The 23,649-nt window shown below is 34.7% G+C and overlaps 1 long non-coding RNA gene across 1 annotated transcript in view; it reads left to right on the top strand.

The window, feature by feature from the left end:
* Positions 1-23,649, top strand: part of LOC141570618 (uncharacterized) — a 419,448-nt gene that overhangs the window by 332,739 nt on the left and 63,060 nt on the right. The gene's annotated exons all lie outside the window — the stretch shown is intronic.

Raw genomic sequence — 23,649 nt, 5'->3', positions numbered from 1 at the left:
CTACCTAACTTTTAGTAGTTTTTTAAATTTCAGCTACTTTTTACTTCCTTCTCTTGTCCTCCGTATTATTCAGGTGCCCACTTATGTGCTCCAAGAGTATTCTGTGCATCTTGTACCACAGCATTAGTACTGTGTTGTGATCTTGAATTAATATTCTTTGACCTTCAGTAGACTGTAAACTGAACAGAACAGAGGCCTGTTTATCTTCAGTAATGTTAGCACTCAATAATTTTTGTTGAATGAATGAATGAATTTTTGTTCTATCATTCATTAGCTGTATGACCTTGAGTAAAAAATAGCCTACATTCACTCTGTGTTGTGTTATCTTCATCAATGCTATTTTTTTTTTATCCGTCAATGGGAATAATAATCATGTCTGCTTTAAAGAGCTATTGAAAAACAAATTAGATGATGGCAATCTATTATGAGTTGTATTACATCATTACTTTCTAATATTGTTCTAGAATTTGCAAATAACTTTTACTACAAATTAGAGTAGATTCAAGATAATCGTTTGATATTTCCATTCCTGCTTATTCACATATTGTTATTTGGAAAGTGGATGTACTTAAATACTAGATGTCCCTGAAATGTACACCAAAAGAAGCCCCATAGAAATATCATCTATCTCATGCATCACAGCAGGGGATAGTGGTAGCTACTAATCTGCCCTGTGATTTTTCTCCAGAGGAGTGTGTTATTTTCTCTTTCCTTTACAGTCTTATTTCACTGTCTTGAAAAGTGTGATTAGAAACAAAACATGTTAAAGGGTTATTAAGATTTCAGAAGCATATGTCAGGGTAGAATTATATTTGAGAAGTAATTGAAGACTGACGTTTACAATAATGCCTTTCTCAATTCCTAAGTTACATACTTTAAGTTCCAACACTTTGGCCTGGCTAGGAGAGCCTACAAACTGTTTCAGTTACTTCTGAGTATTTGAATCTCCTTGCCTTTTGAAAATCAGCTTCAAGAACAAGGTTCTCTATCCTTAAGTATAGACATAAAGAAAAGACAGATACAATGAAGGAGACGGGTGAAACACAACATGAGACAGGTATAGGAGGAAAAATTTTGTGAGCCTTGTAAAACATTGGTACCTTGACATAGGCCATGGTGGAAGTTTTGTACAACATGAAAATTGGCAAATGCTACAATCAGTAATTTCCCCTCTCTCTCTTCAAAAGCTGGAAAAATGAAAGGAATATTCTGCAGAGATAGCCTTGGCTAACATCTGAAAAATCTGAATTCTAGCAAACTTTGTAATGCCAATAGATACTCTTGGCTCTTTCCACCTAGAGATTTGTTTGTAGAGACTATATGAGCTTCAAAGTCAGGAGTTGGTTGCCTGATGACCATATCCTAACTCAATTAAATCAAAATTGATGCTTTTATCTATATTCATGTAAAATAAAAGCGATTTTTTCTGAAGAGGAAAGGAGAAGAAAACAAATTTGAACAATTTATCCTGACCTATGGTACTAGTAATTACTACTTTTGTAAAAAACCTTATTTTTTAAGAGCAGTTTCAAGTTCACAGCAAAATTGAGCAGGAAGTACAGAGTGTTCCCATATACTCTCTGCCCCCACACAGGCATAACCTCTCCCACTATCAACGTGCTTCACCAGAGCAGTACATTTGTTACAATGGATGGACCTACACATCATTATCACCCAACGTTCATAATTTACCTTAGGGTTCACTCTTGGTGGTGGATTTTCTATGGATTTTGATACATGTATAATGTACATGCCCCATTATAATACACAGAATAGTTTCACTGTCCCCCATTGTCTGGATGTTGTACCACAGTTTATTTATCCATTCACCTACATTTAGCTGCTTCCAAATTTTGGCAATTATAAAGTTGCTATGAACCTGTGTGTGCAGGTTTTTGAGTGGACATATGTTTTCAACTCATTGTGGTAAATACTTAGAAGTTTAATTGCTAAACTGCAAGATAAGACTATGTAGATGGTAGCTTTGTAAAAGCAGCTTAGCTGTCTTCCAAAGTGGCTGTACCATTTTGCATTCCCACCAGCTATGAATGAGAGTTCCTCTTGCTCCACGTTCTTGCCAGCATTTGGGTTGTCAGTGTTTTGAATTTTGGGATAATAGGTGTGTAGTGATATTTTGTTGTTTGAATTTGCATTACCCTAATGATATGATAGTAAGCATTTTTTTCATATGTTTATGTGCTATCTGTATATCTTCTTTGGTTAGGTGTCTGGACAGATTTTTGCTCTTTTTTAAATTGGGTTTTTCATTTTCTTGTTGTTGAGTTTTAAGACTTCTTTGTATATTTTAGAGAGCAATACTTTATCAAACATGTCCTTTGCCAATATTTTCTCCCAGTCTGTAGCTTGCCTTCTCATTCTCTTAATCCCTTCTCATTTACTTAATCCTTAATCTTAATTTTACACTGCTTTCAAGGAATATATATTTTTTCTTGTTACAAATAAAAATATCCAGAGCATAATTTAAAAACAATGTTGAATAACATAGTTTTAAAAAGTATTAGTTTGAACCATATGTAATGGCTCATTTCTTAGGTCAAAAATGATAGAAAGTCTTGATGTTCATGAACTTAATGCTCTAAGGTTTACAGTTTTGGATTTCTTAAATAAATATACTAAATTTTAGGTTTGGATTAAAACATTAAAGAAGATAATATTTTAAAGCAGGATTTATCCCCTTCATCACTATTATTTTTGGACTGGATGATTCTTTTTTGTTGACATTTTTGGACTAGATGATTCTTTTGTATTCAGGGTTTTCCTGCTTTGCAGGAGATTATTTGCATTCCTGACATTTAGACATTAGAAACTGAAAGTTGTAACAACCAAAAATTTTTACAGAAATTTCCAAATATCTCCTGAGGGGTAAAATCATCATCCACTGAAAACAATGTTCTAAAGGACCTATTTTGATAATGACTCATTTTTAGAAACATAATCTTATCTATCACATACTCACAAGGGAATATCTAAATAGTTTCTTTGAGCTCTTCCAGATCTTAAACAGGCGCTCTCAATTGCTAGGAATAAACAAATTAAAACACTTAGCACCTCAGTATTGCCTTTAAATCAGGAGACTAGAGTTGCTATATATAGTGATCTGTTTTTTTTCTCATAATACACATTGTTTTTTCTTTCAGATTTATTGAGGTATAATTGACAAATAAAGTTATAATTTATTTAAAGTGTACAACATGGTGATTTGATACACGCATATATTTTGAAAGGATTCTAACCATCGACCTAATTAACACATCTATGACAGTTTTATCAACCATAGTCACCATGTTATAAATTAGAGCCTCAGACCTTATTTATTTTATAACTGAAAGTTTGTACCCTTTTACTTAGTTTCTCCCTGTTTCCTCCACCCCTGACCCTGGCTACTACCATTTTATTCTTGTTTCTATGTGTTCTATTTTTTTTTTTAAGATTCCACATTCATGTGATCCCATGAACTATTTGTCTTTCTCTGATAGCTTATTTCTCTTAGCATAATGATGCCCTCCAGATTTATACATCTTGTTGCAAATGGCAGAATTTTCTTCTTTTTTAAGGTTAAATAACTTTCCACTACATATATATATATACACACACATGTATATATATATTTATATATCTCTCTATATGTATATATATATCTCTATATATATCTGTATCTATAAATAATATATGTATATATATATATCTGTATCTGTATCTCTATCTATATTTATATCTACATATTTGTCTCTATATGTATCACTTTATTAATTCATACATCAGCAGACATACCTTGGCTTGGCTATTGTGAATAATGCTACAGTGACCGTGGGAGTACAAATATCTTTCGAGATAATGATTTCATTTCTTTTGGATATATATGCAAAAGTGGATTGCTGGATCATATGGTAGTTCTACTTTTAAATTTTGAGGAACATCCATAAGATTTTCCACAGTGCCTGCACCAGTTTACATTCATATCGATATTGTATGAGGATTCCCTTTCTTCACATCCTTTCCAGCATTTGTTATCCCGTCTTCTTCATGGTAGCTGTCGTAACAGGTGTGAGGTAATATCTCATACTGGTTTGATTTGCCTTTCCTTGATGATGAGTGATGTTGAGCACCTTTTCATGTACCTATGGACCATTTGTATGTCTTCTCTGCAAAAAAAAAAAAAAAAAAAAAATGTCCTTTCCTCGTTTTTTAATTGCGTTCATTTTTTTGCTATTGAGTTGTATGAATTCATTGCGTATTTTGGATATTAGTCCCTTAACAATTTGTGGTTTACAAATATTTTCTCCCATTTTATAGGTTGCCTTTTCATTACATTTATGGTTTCCTTTGCTAAGAAGAAAGTTTTCAGTTTATTATAGTCCCACTTGTTTATTGTTGCTTTTGTTTAATCAAAAAATCTTTGCCTGGATATCTAATTTTCATTCTTTTGCACCTGGATATCTAATTTTCCCAACACCACTTATTGAAGAGACTGTCCTTTTCCCATTGTTTATTCTTGGCTCTTTGTTATAAATTAGTTGACTGTATATGCATGGGTATATTTCTGGGCTTTCTATTCTGTTCCACCGATTTATATGTCTGATTTTATAATCATACCAGCTGATTTGATTACATAGTTTTGTAATATAGTTTGACATCAGAGAATGTGATGCCTCTAACTTTGCTTTCCTTACTCAAACTTGCTTTGGCAATTTGGGGTCTTTGTGGTTCCATACAAATTTTAGGGTTTTTTTTGTTGTTGTTTGTTTCTCATGAAACGTGCCGTAGGAATTTTAATAGGGATTGCATTGAATCTATAAATTGCTTTGGGTAGTATGAACGTTAACAATATCAACTCGTCCAATATATGAACATGAAACATCTTTTCATTTATTTGTGTGTTCTTCAATTTCTTCCTTTAGTGTTTTTTCTACCCTATGTATACAGGTCTTTTACTTCCTTGGTTAAATTTACTCCTAGGTATTGTATTGTATTGTTATTTATTTATTTATTTATTTATTTATTTATTTATTTATTTATTTTGTTGCCATTGTAAATAGGATTGTCTTCTTGATTTCTTTTTCCAATAGTTTGTTTTTAGTGTATAGAAACTGATTTTTGTATATTGATACTGTATCCTGCTAATTTACTGAATTCATTTATTAGTTCTAAAAGATTCCTGGCAGAGTTTAGGATTTTTATTATATAATAGTATCTTCCTCAAACAGAGAGTTTTAACTCTTGCTTTCTTTGTGGATGCCTTTTATTTCTTTTTCTTGCCCAATTGCTCTGACTAGGACTTACAGTACTACATTGAAAAAAGTGGTGAGAGTGAACTTTGTCTTGTTCCTTATCTCAGAGGAAAAGCTTTCATCTTTTCACCATGAGTATATATGCTGTGGGCTTGTCATATATGGACTTTACCATGTTGAGGTAATTTTTTCTATTCCTAGTTTGTTTAGCAGTTTTTCTCATGAAAGTATATTTAATTTTTTCAAATGCTTTTTCTGCTTCTGTTGAGATGATCATATGATTTTTTATTAGTTTCAGGCATACAGAACAACATAGTCATCAAAATTTACATAACTAACAGTGATCACTTCAACAAGTCTGCTACCCACCCAACACTGTACGTAGTTATTAAAACATTACTGACTATATTCCCCATGCTGCTCTGCATATACCTGTGACTATTTTTAAATATAGTTGACATTCAATATTATTTTATATTAATTTCAGGTGTACAGTGTAGTGAAGTGATCCCCCCAATAAGTCTACTACCCATCTGACACTATACATAGTTTTTACAATACTATTGACTATATTCTTCATACTGTACTTTATTTCTCCATGACTTTTCTATAACTTTGTACTTCTTAATCCCTTTATCTCTCTCACCCAGCCCCCTAAACTCCCTGCCATCTAGTAAGCATTAGTTTGTTCTCTGTATCTACAGGTCTGTTTCTGTTTTATTTGTTCATTTATTTTGTTCTTTAGATTCCACATGTAAGTAAGATCCTATGGCTGTCATTCTCAGTCTGACTTATTTTACTAAATGTAATACCCTCTAGGTCCATCCATATTGTTGCAAATGGTAATATTTTATTCTTTTTTATTGCAGAGTAATATTCCATTTTATATACGTACCTCAACGTCTTTACCCAATAATCTATTGATGGGCACTTAGGTTGCTTCCATATCTTAGCTTTTGTAACTAGCATTGCAGTGAACATAGGGGTTCATATATCTTTTCAAATTAGTGTTTTGGATTTCTTTGGATAAATACCCAGGAATGGATTTTCTCAGTCATAATATAGCTCTATTTTTTATTTTTTTGGTGAATCCCCATACTCATTTCCACAGTAGCTGCACCAATTTGTATTCCCACCAACAGTGCACAAGAGTTCCCTTTTCTCCACATCCTTGCCAGCACTTGTTGTTTGTTGATTTATTGATGATGGTCATTCTCACAGGTGTGAGGTGATAGCTGATTGTGGGTTTTATTTGCATTTCTCTGATGATTAGTGATGTTGAACATTTTTTTCATGTGTCTGTTGGCCATCTGTATTTCCTCTTTGAAGAAATATGTATTCAGGTCCTCTGCCAATATTTTAATTTAATTGTTTGTTTTTTTTTTGGTGTTTTTTATAGATTTTGGATATTAGCCCATTTTCAGATGTATCATTGGAGGATATCTTCTCTTACTCAGTAGGATGTCTTTTCATTTTGTTGATGGTTTCCTTTGCTGTGCAAAAACTTTTTAGTTTGATGTAGTCCTGTTTATTTATTTTTTCTTTTGTTTCCCTTGCCCAAGGAGATGTACAGTAAAACTATTACTAAATGTAATTCTGAGAATTTATTGCCTATGTTTTCTCCTAGGACTTTTATGGTTTCAGGTCTTTTAAAAAAAATTTTATTGGGGTGACAATTGTTAGTAAAATTACATAGATTTCAGGTGTACACTTCTGCATTATATCATCTATAAATCCCATTGTGTGTTCACCACCCAGAGTCAGTTCTCCTTCCATCACCATATATTTGATCCCCCTTACCCTCATCTCCCACCTCCCACCCCCATTACCCTCTGGTAACCACTAAACTACTGTCGGTTTCTATGAGGTTTTGTTTCTCATTTGTTTGTCTTGTTCTTTTGTTGTTTTTGGTTTATATACCACATATCAGTGAAATCACATGGTTCTCTGCTTTTTCTGTCTGACTTATTTCGCTTAACATTATACTATCAAGATCCATCCATGTTGTCACAAATGTTCCTATATCATCTTTTCTTACTGCCGAATAGTATTCCATTGTGTATACATACCACAACTTCTTTATCCATTCATCTATTGAAGGACATTTTGTTTTTTTCCATGTCTTGGCCACCGTAAACAAAACTGCAATGAACATTGGAGCACACGTGTCTTTATGTATAAATGTTTTCAGATTTTTGGGTAGATACCCAGGAGAGGGATTGCTGGGTCATATGATAATTGTATTCGTAATTTTTTGAGGAACCTCCACACTGCCTTCCATAGCGGCTTCACCAGTCTGCATTCCCACCAACAGTGTATAAGTGTTCCTTTTTCTCCACAGCCTCTCCAACACTTGTTACTATTTGTCTTGTTGATGATAGCCATTCTGACTGGGGTGAGGTGATATCTCATTGTGGTTTTTATTTGCATTTCTCTGATGATTAGTGATGTTGAGCATTTTTTCATATGTCTATTTGCCATTTGTATGTCCTCTTTGGAGAAATGTCTCTTCAGGTCCTCTGCCCATTTTTCAATTGGGTTGTTTGTTTTTTTGTTGTTGAGTTTCATGAGTTCCTTGTATATTTTGGATATTAGCCCTTATCAGAGGCACTGTTTGCAAAAATCTTCTCCCATTCAGTTGGTTGCCTCTTTATTTTGTCGATGGTTTCTTTTGCTGTGCAGAAGCTTTTAAGTTTCATATAGTCCCATTCGTTTATTTTAGCTTTTACTTCCATTGCCTTTGGAGTCAAATTCATAAAATGCTCTTTGAACCCAAGGTCCATAAGTTAGTACCTATATTTTCTTCTGTGCAGTTGATTGTGTCAGGTCTTATGGTTAAGTCTTTGATCCATTTTGAATTAATTTTGGTACATGGTGACAGATAGAAGTCCAGTTTCATTCTTTTGCATGTGGCTATCCAATTCTCCCAGCACCATTTATTGAAGAGGCTGTCTTTCCTCCATTGTATGTTTTCAGCTTCTTTGTCAAAAATTGTCTTTCCATATTTATGTGGTTTTATTTCTGCATTCTCAATTCTATTCTCTTGGTCTATGTGTCTGTTTTTCTGCCAATACCATGTAGTTTTGATTGTTGTAGCTCTGTAGTACAAGCTAACGTCAGGGAGTGTGATACCTCCAGCATTGTTCTTTTTTCTTGAGCTTGCTTTGGCTATTCAGGGTCTTTTGTTGTGCCAAACAAATCTGATGATTTTTTTTTGGTCTATTTCTTTAAAAAATGCCATTGGGACTTTGATGGGGATTGCATTAAATCTGTATATTGCTTTGGGTAATATGGCCATTTTAACTATGTTGATTCTTCCAATCCATGAGCATGGAATGTCTTTCCATTTCTTTGTGTCTTCTTCAATTTCTTTTAAAAATGTCTTATAGTTTTCAGTGTATAGGTCTTTCATGTCCTTGGTTAAGTTTATTCCTAGGTATTTTATTCTTTTGCTGCAATTGCAAAATGAATTGTTTTTGTATTTCTTTTTCTGAGATTTCATTGTTAGTATATAGGAAAGCAATGGACTTTTGTATGTTGATTTTGTAGCTGGCAACTTTACTGTATTCATTGATGGTTTCTAATAGCTTTTTGGTGGAGTTTAGGGTTTTCTGTATATAGCGTCATGACATCTGCAAAGAGTGACAATTTAACTTCTTGATTCCCAATTTGGATGCTTTTATTTATTTTTTTCTTTTGCCTGATTGCTCTGACAAGGACTTCCCACACTATGTTGAAAAGCACAGGTGATAGGGGACAGCCCTGTCGTGTTCCTGAATGTAGAGCAAAGGGCTTCAGTTTTTCACCATTAATTATGAGATTAGCTGAGGGTTTGTCATATATTGCCTTTATTATGTTAAGGTATTTTCCTTCTATACCTATTTTATTAAGTGTTTTAATCATAAATGGATATTGTATCTTGTCAAATGCTTTTTCTGCATCAATTGATATAATCATATGATTTTTGTCCTTTATTTTGTTTATTTGATGTAGCACATTGATGGATTTGCGGATGTTGAACCATTCTTGTGTCCTGGGGATGAACCCCATTTGGTCATGATGAATAATCTTTTTAATGCATTGTTGTATTCGATTTGCTAGAATTTTGTTTAGGAATTTTGCATCTGTATTCATCAGAGATGTTGGTTTGTAGTTTTCTTTTTTGTGCTGTCCTTACCAGGTTTTGGTATCAGGGTAATGTTGTCCTCGTAAAATGAGTTAGGGAGTACTGTCTCTTCTTCAACTTTTTGGAAGAGTTTGAGCAAGACTGGTATTAGATCCTCTTTGAAGGTTTGGTAGAATTCATGAGTGAAGCCATCTGGTCCCGGATTTTTGCTTTTGGGAAGGTTTTGGATGACTGATTCAATTCCGTTACTGGTGATCAGTCTGTTTAGATTTTCCAGTTCTTCATGGTTCAGCCTTGGAAGGCTATATGTTTCTAAGAACTTGTCCATTTCTTCTAGGTTATTGAATTTGGTGGCATATAGTCCTTCATAGTATTCTTGGATGATCCTTTGTATTTCTGTGGCATCCATGATAACTTCCTTTTTTCATTTCTGATTTTGTTTATTAGTGTCTTCTCCCTTTTTTATCTTAGTGAGCCTAGCCAAGGGTTTGTTAATTTTGTTAATCTTTTCAAAGAACCAGCTCTTTGTCACATTAATTTTTTCTATTTTCTTTTTGTTGTCCATTTCATTTAGTTCTGCTCTGATTTTTATTATTTCCTTTCTTCTGCTGACCTTGGGTTTCATTTGTTCTTCTTTTTCTAGTTCTTTAAGGTGTAACATGAGGTTATTTATTTGGGATTTTTCTTGTTTCTTGAGATAGACCTGTAATGATATAAATTTCCCTCTTAAAACTGCTTTCCCTGCATCCTAAAATTTTGGTAGGATGTATTTTCATTGTCATTTGTTTCTATGTATCTTTTGATCTCTCCTCTAATTTCTTCTTTGACCCGGTCATTCTTTAAAAGTATGTTGTTTAATCTCCATGTATTTGGGTTTTTCCTGCTTTCTTTTTGCAGTTGATATCCAATTTCAAAGCCTTGTGATCAGAGAATATGCTTGGTATGATTTCAATCTTCTTAAATTTGCTGAGGCTGATTTTATGTCCCAATATATGGTCTATCCTTGAGAATGTTCCATGTACACTAGAAAAGAATGTATAGTCTGATGTTTTAGGATGAAGTGCTCTATATATGTCAATTATGTCCATTTCATCTAATGTGTCATTTAGGGCTGCTATTTCTTTATTTATTTTCTGTTTGGATGATCTATCCATAGCTGTCAATGATGTATTTAAGTCCCCTAGTATAATTGTGTTTTGGTCAATTTCTCCCTTTAGTTCTGTTAGTAGTTGCTTGGTATATTTCAGTGCTCCCTGATTGGGGGCATAAATATTGATGACTGTTATGTCTTCTTGTTGTATAGTCCCCTTTACCATTATGAAATGTCCATCTTTGTCTCTTGTTATCTTTTTCACCCTGAAGTCTGTTTCATCTGATATCATTATGGCTACACCTGATTTTCTCTGGATACCATTTGCTTGGAGTGTCAATTTCCACCCTTTCACTTTGAGTCTATGCTTGTCCTTGTAGCTGAGATGTGTCTCTTGGAGACAGCATATGGTTGGGTTTAGTTTTTTGATCCAATCTGCTACTCTGTGCCTTTTTATTGGTGAGTTCAGTCCATTTACATTTAGGGTGATTATTGATATGTGAGGATTTCCTGTCATTCTATCCTTAGTTTTCTGGTAAAGCTCTGTCTCCATTGGTTCTTTGCCTTTTTGTTGTTGTCTATTATTTCTGTGTGGTGGTATTCTATGATGTTTCCCTCTGTTTTTTCTTTTATTACAGTATATATTTCAGTTCTGGATTTTTTTTTTTTTTTTATGTTTACTCTTAAGTTTATGTAAAAGAAAGTTTGATATTTAGACTATTCCATTTTCTTCAGCACGCTTACTTTCTCCATTCTCATATTCCGGTCCAGGCCTTTACTCTCCCACTTTTTATGTTTTGGTTGCCACAAATTGTCCCTGTCGATGATGGTCGAATAGCCTCATTTAGTATTTCTTGTAGTGCAGGTCGTGTATTAGAAAATTCCCTCAGCTTCTGTATGTCTGGAAAGGTCTTTATTCCTCCTTCATATCTAAAGGATATCTTTGCTGGAGATATTATTCTTGGCACATAATATCTCTCTTTCCATAGTTTGAATATTTGGTTCCACTCCTCCTGGCTTGTAGAATTTCTGCTGAAAAATCTGATGATAATCTAATGGGTTTTCCTTTGTAGGTTACCGTCTTCTTTTCCCTGGCTGCCTTAAGGATTCTTTCTTTGTCGTTGATTTTATACAGCTTCAATACAGTGTGCCTTGGAGAAGGCCTGTTGAGATTGAGGTAATTAGGTGTTCTATTTGCTTCTTGGATTCGAGGATCCAGTTCTTTCCACAAGTTTGGGAGGTTCTCATCAACTATTTGTTTGAATATACTCTCTGTTCTAGTCTCCCTTTCTTCTTCTTCTGATATACCCATTATTCTTATATGATGGAGTCAGAAAGTTCTTGTAGAGTTTTTTCATTTCTTTTAAGTCTCAAGTCTCTTTCTTCTTCCATCCATGTAATTTACAGGTTTCTATATTTGATGTCACTGATTCTTTCCTCCATCTGGTCAACTCTACTACCTAAGCTGGCTATTTCATTCTTAATTTTGTCTTTGAGTTCTTAATCTCCAGAAATTCTATTTGGTTCTTTTTTAAAGTTTCAATCTGTTTTGCAAAATGGTCATGTTGTTCTTTCGTTTTGTTTCTGAGTTCATTAAACTGCCTTTCTGTGTTTTCTTGCATCTTGTTGAGTTTTTTCAGAACTGCAATCTTGAATTCTCTGTCATTTAAGTCACATATTTCCGTGTCTTTAAATTCCTTTCCTGGAGACTTTTCACTTTCTTTCTTAGCTGTCTTGTTGCCTTGGTTATTCATGGCAATTACTGATTTATCATTTCTCTTCCTAGACATCTACAGGAGCGGCTTCTGCAACAGGTTGATAGGAAGAGGTCTTTCTTTTGTTTTCCAGTACAGTAGAATGTTTTATTTTCTCTTCGACTGCAGCCTTTTTTTCCCTCTCTCGCACGGTAGTGCTGTTTTCTCTGCACTATTCCAGCTTCTCACACAATGGGGGATTCCCTGGGAGATGGGCTTTTCCTCTGTTAATAGTTCCCCCAGGTCACAGGGTGCAGTGTCCATGTGGGTATGCGGAGAGCTTTTGAAGTTCCAAAGCTCTTCCTGCACCAGATTCACAGCCCGTATGTTTCAGCAGTTCTGTTTACTCATGCAGGGATCCTCCCAGATAGGTGGGACCAGGACTGGGGTGAGTTGTGAGAGGTGGCCCAGAGTAATGGCAGTGACCACCACCACAACCGGTCCTGCTTTCACAGCTCCCTCTCCTTTGCTGCAACTAGTTGGGCTGTGAATCTGTGTCTGCGTTCCACAGTTCTCAGAACAGCAAATATTCTGTTCTTTTGATCTGACACTGCTACTGTTCTGCTTCTAGCACCGGCAGGTGGGGGCGAGGTGAGCTCTGAGATGGTAGGTAGGGGGCAGCTAGTCTCAGTGCCTAAGGCTTCCATTCTCTGCGGCAGTGAGGGCTTGATCCACCATTTTCAGCCTTCTTCCCTCAGTCTTTTCTTCGTGGTCTCTGCCATGAGCATTGGGTTCAGCCGTGTTATATGCTGTCCTCTCAGCTCTGTGGGCCATAATTAGAGCCCTAGTAGTCCGATTTCTTCCCTCTCCCACAGCTGTGGTAGTTCTGGGATGCAGCGAGCTTGGAGCCCTGAGCTAGGTCTGCGTCCTGTGCCCTGGTGGCTCCGTCTCTGCACTTCTCCTTTCCCCCCTCCCCCGCTCGCATGATTAGCCCACCTTTATGTGAATTCAATAGTGGGTCTCTTCGTCTTGCCTGTCTGCTATGCAGGGAGTCCTTTGTGGAGTTATCGTTGTTTGATTAATTGTAAATTCCAGGGGAGATTTACAGAGGCTCATCTCATGCCACCATTTTGATGACGTCTCCTGTTTCAGGTCTTACATTTAATTTTTTAATCCATTTTCAGTGTATTCTTGTATATGGAGTGAGGGAATCATCCAGTTTCATTTTTTTGCATGTATCTGTTCAGTTTTCCTAGCACCACTTATTGAATAGACTGTCTTTACTCCATATATTTTCTTGCTTTCTTTTTCATAGATTAAGTGACCATATAGGCATGGATTTATTTCTGGGCTCTCTGGTCTGTTCCATTAATCTATGTGTCTGTTTTTATACCAATACCATGCCATTTGGATTACTATGATCTTGTAATATCGTTTGATATCAGGTAGCGTGATGCCTCCAGCTTTGTTCTTCTTTTTAAAATTCCCATGGGTATTTGGGATCTTTAATGGTTCCATATAAATTTTAGGATTATTTGTTCTAGATCTGTGAAAAATGCCATTGGTATTTTGATAGGGACTGCATTGAATCAATAGATTGCTTTGGGTGGTCTGGACATTTTTTCTATATTAGTTCTTCCTATCCATGAGCATAGTATATGCTTCCATTTATTTGTATTTATTTAATTTCTCTCATCAATGTCTTATAATTTTCTGAGTATTGGTCTTTTACTTCCTTGGTTAAATTTATTCATAGGTATTTTTTTGATGCAATTGTAAATGGATTTGTTTTCTTAATTTCTCTTTCTATTGGTTTGTTATTGGTGTGTAAAAATGCAACCAATTTCTGAATATTAATATTGTATTATGCTACTTGACTAAATTCAGTTATCAGTTCTAACAGTTTTTTGTAGACTCTTTGGGGTTCTCTGTGATCATATGATTTTTATCCTTCTTTTTGTTAATGTGGTTTACTTTATTTATTGAATTATAATGTTGAGCCATTCTTGCATCCTGGTGTTAAATGTCACTTGATCACAGTATGTAATCCTTCAAATGTCCTGCCGAATTTGGTTTGCCAGTATTTTGTTGAGAATTTTTGCATACATGTCCATCAGGGATATTGGCCTGTAATTTCTTTTCTTCCGGTGTTCCTATTAGGCCTTGTTGTCAAGGTAATGCTGGCCTTATAAAATAAGTTTGGAAGTGTTCCCTCCTCTTCTGTTTTCTGGAAGACTTGTGAAGGTTTGATATTATTTTTTTAAATGTTTGATAGAATTCACCCTTGAAGCTATCTGGTCCTGAACTTTTCTTGGTTGATAGGATTTTTGATAACTGATGCAATCTCCTTATTAGTAATTGGTCTGTTCAGATATTTTCTGTGCTAGGCCTTTATATGTAGCCATGGGATCATGCCTCTGTCCCCGTTTAAAAACTGTGTTTTATTTCTGCAGTCCCATGGGATTATTTGTGAATGCTAGTATTCACAAATACTTGCCTGTTGGCTTTTAGAACTTGGTGATTTGGGGGCTCATCCCTCGGGTAGCAATCATAAATGCTAGTGCTCTAGATGTGAGCACATGCTTCTCTTAGGAGGAAACTGACAACTTGTTTTTATCATTGGAGTGAGCCAGAGAGAAGTCACGGAAGATATGCATCTAAGCTTTAGGGTTCTGAGGAGGATCACAGTCAGTACTTAGATGTGTATTAGTTAGAAGCTGAACTCTCAGGCTGCAGCTTGTAAATATGCAGTCAAATCCCTTCCAGGGAAAGACTGGGAGATGGACATGTTTGCCTGCCCACTCTGTGCTGAGCCCTGTAGATAACCAGGTGAGTGCTCATGTTCCCAATAACAACTGCTTCTTGGCTGTGGTCCTGAGGGACCATGAAAACAAGCCCCACCGGCTACCAGATCTAGATGTTCTGGGGGCTCATCCCTCGGCTGGGAGCCTTAAAAGTGAAGGACTAGGTGTGTGGTCCAAACCCTTCACTTCTCAGAGAGAAGCTGGGAGTTCCTTCCAATTGTTTGTGCTATGCTGCTGCTGTGGGGTTTATGGTGAGAGTATGTCTCAGCCTTTCCTACCATTTGGATGTGGATATTTTCTCATTCTGCTGATGTGTAGGAGTTACTCAGGTAGTTTCTGGATTTCTCTCAGGGAAATTTCTCCATGTATAGCTGTACATACAGTCAGTATATCTGCTGGGGGGAGAAAATTCAAGAGCCTTCTGTGTCACCTTCTTGGTCCAGAGTCCTACAGTTTTGATAGTGAGTGTTCAATTCTCATAATAGATAATACTATATTCTTCACCTGGCCTGTTTCCCAATTAGTATTTCTATAGATAATTTTACATGAGTTTAAAGGAGAAAATCAATACACCTAAAGTAAAATTAGAACTTATTACCTTTAAAAAATTTTTTATTAAATTTATAGGGGTGACATTGGTTAATAAAATTATATAGGTTTCAAATGTATAATTCTATAATACATCATCTGTATATTGCATTGTGTGTTCACCATCCAAAATCAGATTTCCTTCTATCACTATATATTTGACCCCCTTTACCCTTTTCTCCCCCCTCACCCCCTTTCCCTCTGGTTAGCACCATACTGTTGTCTATGAGTTTGTTTTTTGTTTTGTCTTGTTTGTTGTTTGCAGTTTTATATTCCACATGTGAGTGAAATCATATGGTTCTTGAGTTTTCCCATTTGACTTATTTCGTTTAGCATGATATTCTCAAGATCCATCTATGTTATCACAAATGATAGTATTTCATCTTTTCTTATGGCAGAATAGCATTCCATTGTGCATATATACCATATCTTCTTTATCCAATCATCTATTGAAGGACATTTTGGTTATTTCCATGTTTTGGCCACCATGAATAATATCACCTTTTAAAACCCCAACATTATAAATATTTATTCTTAGCTTAATGGCAGTCTCAATTCTTCTTTTCCTGTCCTACTATTTGACATATATAAGAAAATTACATGGCCTATTTCCTTATGGTTAGGAGTTCTATACATTGTCATGGTTATTTCAAGTTATGTATAGGTATATACTATAAGACTTGGAATTTTTACTATTTCTTAAAAGCATGTAATATACAAAGTCTTTTAGAGATAAGGATACTGCTGCGTGGTCATTATTTCAGTTCAACTAGGCATTAATTTCCTTAATTCCCTTTACCAAACACAAAAAGATAATGAGAGGTAGGAGAATAATTTAAACGTTCCTGTGGTGCTTGTAGGATGGCAGTGCTGTGCGTCCTTATTTCACTGCAGACAACAATTCTATATACCAAGAGGATAATTTTTTTCAGAAGACTCCAGCAGATAAATTTTTATTGGTGTAAATAATTCAGCAGCTTGTTATAATGAAACCACTTCACATTAAGCATTTCCTTGCTGTGTCTTAAATGCACACAGAGATATTCCACTGGATACTACTAATATCTGATACAAACTGGAAGTTTCCCAGTTTATGATGAGTTGTAGCTCTTTAAGGAACTGAGCCCATTGCTAAGCGAGTTGGTTAAACATTTGCCAGAAAAAGGAAAGCTAAGCACAGTGTAGAGTAAAGGAACAAGGAAAATAATAGAGCTATGCTGGGCATTATGTTGATCCGAGAGATTTCATAGTCACGGCACATCTGGAGGTTAGTTTTCCAGTTGGTCCTTCAGGGATTATGAAGGAGATTAAAATTTATATAGGGCAAATGCAATCCTCAATAAATTTAAGGGGCAGTAACAATTTTTCATATTTGGTAGCTGTCGCTTTAATATATCAACATATAGAATGGAAAATAAGATTATACTAAACCTAAACGCTTTTCTGTTTGAGATATACAGGACAGTTCCTTTAAAATCTGGAAAACAATGATTTTATGGTTCTATAGAGTTCTTCCTGATTTACCAGCTTAATCTGTAAATCTGTTGCTCATAACTTTTTCTTTGAGGAGGGAGCCCACTTGCTGAATGACAAGTTGTTCTTGGTTTGAGGTCTCTCAGTCTCTCCTGGCATCATTCAGGCACAGCTCCTGGAGGATCTATTGCCAAGCTTTCCCCCACAGGCCTGCCCCCTCCTCACTCTCACCACCATTTTTGACTTACAACAGGTTCCTACTGATTCTTGGTATTCAGTAATTTGGATCTTGTTTAATATTTTTGTACTTGTCTAGTATCAAAGGAGGCTCTCAGAATGAATTCCCAAGGGGGATATTTCAGCAAATTCAAATGCAGCTTATACATATTTTATTCAACTTGTGATTTAATGTGATATGAGGCTTGCAACTCCTAATGCCGGCTTCCCCAGCTTCCCATTAGGATACATAAGAGAAAAGAAATCAATGTTCCCAGTGTGAAGACTGACAGTTTATCTAAGGCTAAATAAAATCTGGGAGAATATAAAAAGTACCTTGAATATGGGTAAAGTGAGATTGAGAAAAGCATGTTAAGACCACCTGAGAAAAGACAGAAAGACAGATATCAGAATCCCCCTTTTTTCCCTGTACCCCAACTCAGTGTCTTCAGAAACCAATTTCTGAAGCAGTCTGATTAGTATGACCCTCACTGACCAGTATTTATTTTTAATTATGTTGGTAATAGATAAAATATATTTCTTGTTTTTGAATCCACAGTATACTGGTAAAAGAGAAAGATTTATTTATACTCTACTCATTTGCACTCTTCTCACTGAGATAATCCCTGTTACTAATCTGGTATGACATTGCAGATCATTTTACTATATATTTACATATATAGAAATATATATGCGTATGAGGTCAGACAATTAAGTTCACGAACTCATCCTAGAAAAAGTGCTACATACCTCATTGCTGAATATCACTACTGTCACCTTCAAAGTATGCCCCTTGGGAAGCTATACACGAATGCTAGTGCCTAGTACACCCTTCAAAACAATTTTGGAACTCTCTCTGGAATGACCATCAGAGCTGTCATCGTATTACCCTTGATGTCCTGAATGTCATCAAAATGTCTTCCTTTCAATATTTCCTTTATCTTCGGGTAAAGAAAGAAGTCATAGGGGGCCAGATCAGGTAAGTAGGGAGGGTGTTCAGTACAGTTACTTGTTTACTGGCTAAAAACTATCTCACAGACTGTGCTGTGTGAGCTGGTGCATTGTCGTGATGCAAGAACCATGAATTGTTGGTGAAAAGTTCAGGTCATTTTCATCTAACTTTTTCACACAGCCTTTTCAGCACTTCCAAATAGTAAACTTGGTTAACTGTCTAGTTGGTGCAAAATCATAATGAATAATTCCTCTGATATTAAAAAAAGTTTAGCAACATGGTTGTCAACAAGTTCGCGAACTTAATTGTCACATCTTGTATACAAACATAAAATGTGTCTTGTATTTGTGTGTATATATATATATATATATATACACACAACCATTGTTGTCATAAATAAAATCATGTCATATGTATTACTTGGTGTCTCTTTGTTGTTGTTATTTTATTAATAACATATATATGTGTTGTGGGGAATCTTTTTGTCAATAGAAAAGAACTTAGTAGTTTGTCAATAGAAAAGAACTTCTGCATAGTAGTCCATAATATTGATATCGACTGGTTTTAACTACTTCCTTGTTTACATAGACTAAGGGGTCTTTTTTTTTATTTAAATTACAGAGTTATAGTGCCTAAGTCAAGCATTTGTTCACATGCCTGAATATTTCTGTAGGAAAAATATCTATAAGCTGCTTAACAAACTACTGTCATACCACAAATGGATGAGAGTATCTGTTTATCTATATAGTTGCCAAAATAGAGTCATATGAATGTTTTTTTAACTTCTGGCATTCTGAAAGCAATAATGCCATATTTTGGTTTCTTTCTTTTCTTTTCTTTTCTTTTCTTTTCTTTTCTTTTCTTTTCTTTTCTTTTCTTTTTTTTGGTCAATTTTTACTGAAGTTAAGCATCTTTTCATTTGTCTCCTTTTCTTGTGATTGCCTGTTGATGTTTTCTGTCCATTCTTTTATTAGATTATTTGGCTTTTTTTTTTTTTGGTGCTTTGTTAGGATTACTTTAATATTCTGCTAGTTATCTTTTATGCCAATCAAAAACAGTAGATCCCAGAGAACAATTTAACAGGAAATGGGGATGGGGTGGGGATATTATATTCTGGGAATTTCAGCTTCACAAATGAATCATCACAGGTGGGATTTCACAAGGCACACCGTACCAGTTGTAGTTGAGAATCAAAATGTTTATAAACTCAGTTTATTCAGTGTACGATACAATCAAACAGGAGTGAAGGTGAAGATATACCAGGTAAAACATATTTGCACTTGAGAATTGAATGAGGATATATATATATATATATATATATATAACCATTTTCCCTCTGGTTATTAATCTGAATATAAAAGACAGGTGTTACAAGTCAAAGAGAGTAAAGCAAAGAACAAGCCTTCTAATTTATAGATTGATAAATAGAAAAAATTGTGGGGGTAGGGAATAAAAACATGTGTCAACAGGAATACTGAAAGGATTTGAAGTTTTCATGATTAAAATTGGATTTAATGGAATTAACATATTAGGGACCACTGTTGGCTATATCATAATAGAATTAATGTCATCCATACAGGAAGAAAAGCAGCATTGTTTGAGTCATTTTGTGTGTTTAAGTGACAATGTAGAGAACTGTGTTAAAGACAACGATAGTACAGAATAAGTACCAATGTACGAATGATTGTGGTGGTGGTGAGAGAAAAGGTAAACTATATCTTAAATAAATATAGTCAAAAGAACCAATATCCCTTTTGGCTCCAATAGCTAGAACAGAGGTTCTATTATTAGCCTGTATCAGAGTCACCTTTGAGATAATAAAGAACACAAAGATTCAGGCTTATTGAAATAGGATGGAGGCTGGATCTTTGCATTTTAACAGAGTTCCTCAGTTGATCCCAATACTCACCAAGACTTAAGAACCACTGTACTACGGGGATACAGTTCTTAAATATCACTGGAAAGTCTTCAAGGAATTTGACTCCCACTTTATAAATTTCCCACCCATATTATTTAACCCATGAAGTTTACATAGAGGTGAACATTCTGAAATCTAGAGAAGCCCCACTACAGACATTTGGGGAGTTTGTGTTTCTGTGAAAATAGCAAAACATTTGTGTAAGCAATTCCTTGCCAGCACAGTGCTGAGGAAAAGGACATCTTATGCCTTTCATGAAAGACCTATTCCCATTTGTTCATTATGTGGATGCTGTAGTAAACTGACATCACAGGTGCTGAAACAGATACCTTGGTTAAAATAGTGACATTGTAGGTTAGAGACCTTTAAATTTAAATTGTCCTGTGTAAAAATCAATGGAGAAACTGTTAAAAATGCAGATTTCAAGATTCCATTGCAAAAATTCCTATTTAGTAAACTAGATGGGGCCCCTCTGCCCCCCCACCCTCCAAAATCTACAGATAATTTTATATAGAAGCTCCTATGAATCAGGAACTTCATAAGCCAGAGTTTCAGAAACACTGCAATAGCAATTCATCACTAAAGATGAGCACTCAATGATCATAACGTAACAAAAAGTGATGTCAGCAACTTGCTGTAAAAGCACTTTTGAAAACTGACTTAGGAATTGCAAGCACCAATTCAAGGAAGATTTTGGTTTCTGTTTGTTTGTTTTTTTACATGTGTACCAAAATACCAAGAAAGAAGAAAATATGAAAACCCTGCTTTAGAATATCTCACATTTTTTTGATAGAAGCTCTAGATCTGTACTGCCCAATACAGTAGACAACAATCACATATGACTATTTCAATTTAAATTAGTTAACATTGAATAAAATAAAAAAAGCAGGGACTAGTAGTGCTAGTCACATGTTAAGTATCCAATGCCACATATAGCTACTCTCAATTTTCTTGGAGTATTTTCATTATCACACAAACTTCTGTTGGACAACAGTGCAGAAAGTAATAATTAAATCTGAACAAATAATAAAACAAAATCTTTCTGAGTGGAAGAAAGCATGAGAGTTTCAAATAAAAAAACTCTTCTGCTAGGTCTGATTACTTTAGCAAGATCTACTCTACTTACAGACAGGGTATTTCCTTTTTTTAAAATTAGCATTATTTCTTTTGAAAAAAAATGAATATTAAAGACATAAAAGACTCATATTTATCATTAATAAATATAGGAGATTAATTTTGTGACTGTAGCATTACTCAGTCTTGTAATTATGAAGTAATGAAACAAGGCAACAAGCCACATGAAATTTGGCCAATTGCATTATTTTGTAGTTTTATGTCTATCATTAATTTGCTTTACTCATCACAGCAGACTATGATCAATTTCTAGGAAAACCTGTATTAAATATATGCCATAGAGAAGGTGCATAAATCAAAGTATAAAAAAATCTATGAATTTTTATAAAAAGAACACATCCATGTATCAGCACTGGATCAAAAGACAAGAGTATCAGCAACCAGGATATCACTGTCACCCACTATGTTAATCATTATACACCCAAAAGGCTCACCACTAATATCACTCTAACACCATTAGTTTTGGCTTTTTTATAATTTTATGTAAATGTAGTAATACTTTTTTTTTTTGTCTGTGTGGTTTAATATTACGCTTTTTAGATTCCTCCCTGACATTGCTTATAGTAGTAGTTTATATATTCCCATAGCTTTATAATATTCTATAATATGAATATATCACATTTTATCCATTCTACTATTGATGGATGTGAATGTTTGGATAGTTTTTATTTTTAGCTATTATGGATCATCCTGGTATGAATATTCTGGGTCATGTGTTATAGCTAGGAATGGAATATCTGGGTCATAGGATGTGTATAATTCTAATTTTAATTTTAATAGATAGCTATTATCAGTTTTCCAATGTTTACCCTCCCCATAACAGATTGTTGGAATTATTCCACATTCTTCCCAGTATTTGATATTGTCTTTGTTATTCTTGATCAGTCTTACCAGAGGATAAAAATTGTATTAATCTTTTCAAAGAATCAATTTTTTAAATTGTTAATTTTCTCTAGTGTTTTTTTGATTTCTGTTTTTATTAATCTCTAGTTTTATCTTTATTTCCTCCCCTCTACTTACCTTATTTTTAAACTATTTTCTAATAAAAGCATTTAAAATTATAAATTTATCTTTAAATCCTTCTGTTCTAAAGCCCATGACTTTTTAAGCCTTTTTAAAATTTTTATTAAATTTATTGGAGTGATATAGATTAGTTAAAATTACATAGATTTCAAGTGTAAAATTCTATAATGCATCATCTGTATATTGCATTGTGTGCTCATCACCTGGAGTCAGTTCTCCTTTCATCACCATATATTTGACCTAGTTTACCCTACCTATCCTTATCCTCTGATAACCACTAACTATTGTCTGTATCTATGTGTTTTTGTTTGTTTCTCTTGTTCTTTTGTTATAAAGCCCACAACTTTTGATATGTTTGTCTATTTTCCCTTCAACTGATACATCTCTAAATGTCCAGAGGAATTTTTTCATCCACGGTTTAAAAGAATATTGTTCTATTTTAAGCGTTTTGGGACTTTCTTGATATCTTACTGTTATTGATTTTTTATTTAACTCTGTTGTGATCAGAGACCATTCTTTTTATTATATCAATGGTTTTAATATATTGAGATATGTTTCATGGCCCAGCATTCTTTCTACTTTGATGAAAATCTCATGTACATTTGGGAAACAAAACACACTTTGCAGATATTGGTTATAATGTACTAAATTTAATGTGCTAAAATATCAATTAGTTCTCATTAGTTGATAGTGTTGTTAAATTTTGTCCACCTATATTTAGTTTTGCATATTTCTCCCATCAATTACTAGCAAAGAACTGCCAAAATCTCCAACAATGATTGTGGATTTTCTATTCCTTCTTTTGTTTCTCTCAGCTTTTGCCTCATGTATCTTGAAAGTCATTTTATAGGTGCATGCGAGGTCTGACAATTATATTCCCGAACTCATCCTAGAAAAAGTACTACATACCTCATTGCTGAATATCACTACGGTCACCTTTGAAGTACTCCCCTTGGGAATCTATGCACTGATTCCAGTGTCTAGTCCACCCTTCAAAGCAATTTTGGAACTCTTTTTCTGGAATGCTCATCAGAGCTGTCATCATATTACCCTTGATGTCCTGAATGTCATCAAAATGTCTTCCTTTCAATATTTCCTTTATCTTTGGGTAAAGAAAGAGTCATTGGGGGCCAGATCAGGTGAGTAGGGAGGGTGTTCCAATACAGTTATTTGTTTACTGGCTAAAAACTCCCTCACAGATAGAGCCCTGTGAGCTGGTGCATTGTCCTGATGCAAGAGCCATAAATTGTTGGTGAAAAGTTCAGGTCGTCTAACTTTTCCATGCAGCCTTTTCAGCACTTCCAAATAGTAAACTTGGTTAACTGTTTGTCCAGGTGGTACAAATTCATAATGCATTATCCCTCTGAGATAAAACAAAAGGT

The sequence above is a fragment of the Rhinolophus sinicus genome, linkage group LG03, assembly GCF_036562045.2.
Source record: "Rhinolophus sinicus isolate RSC01 linkage group LG03, ASM3656204v1, whole genome shotgun sequence".
NCBI classification, from domain to species: domain Eukaryota; kingdom Metazoa; phylum Chordata; class Mammalia; order Chiroptera; family Rhinolophidae; genus Rhinolophus; species Rhinolophus sinicus.
This window is presented reverse-complemented; position numbering and strand designations above follow the sequence as displayed.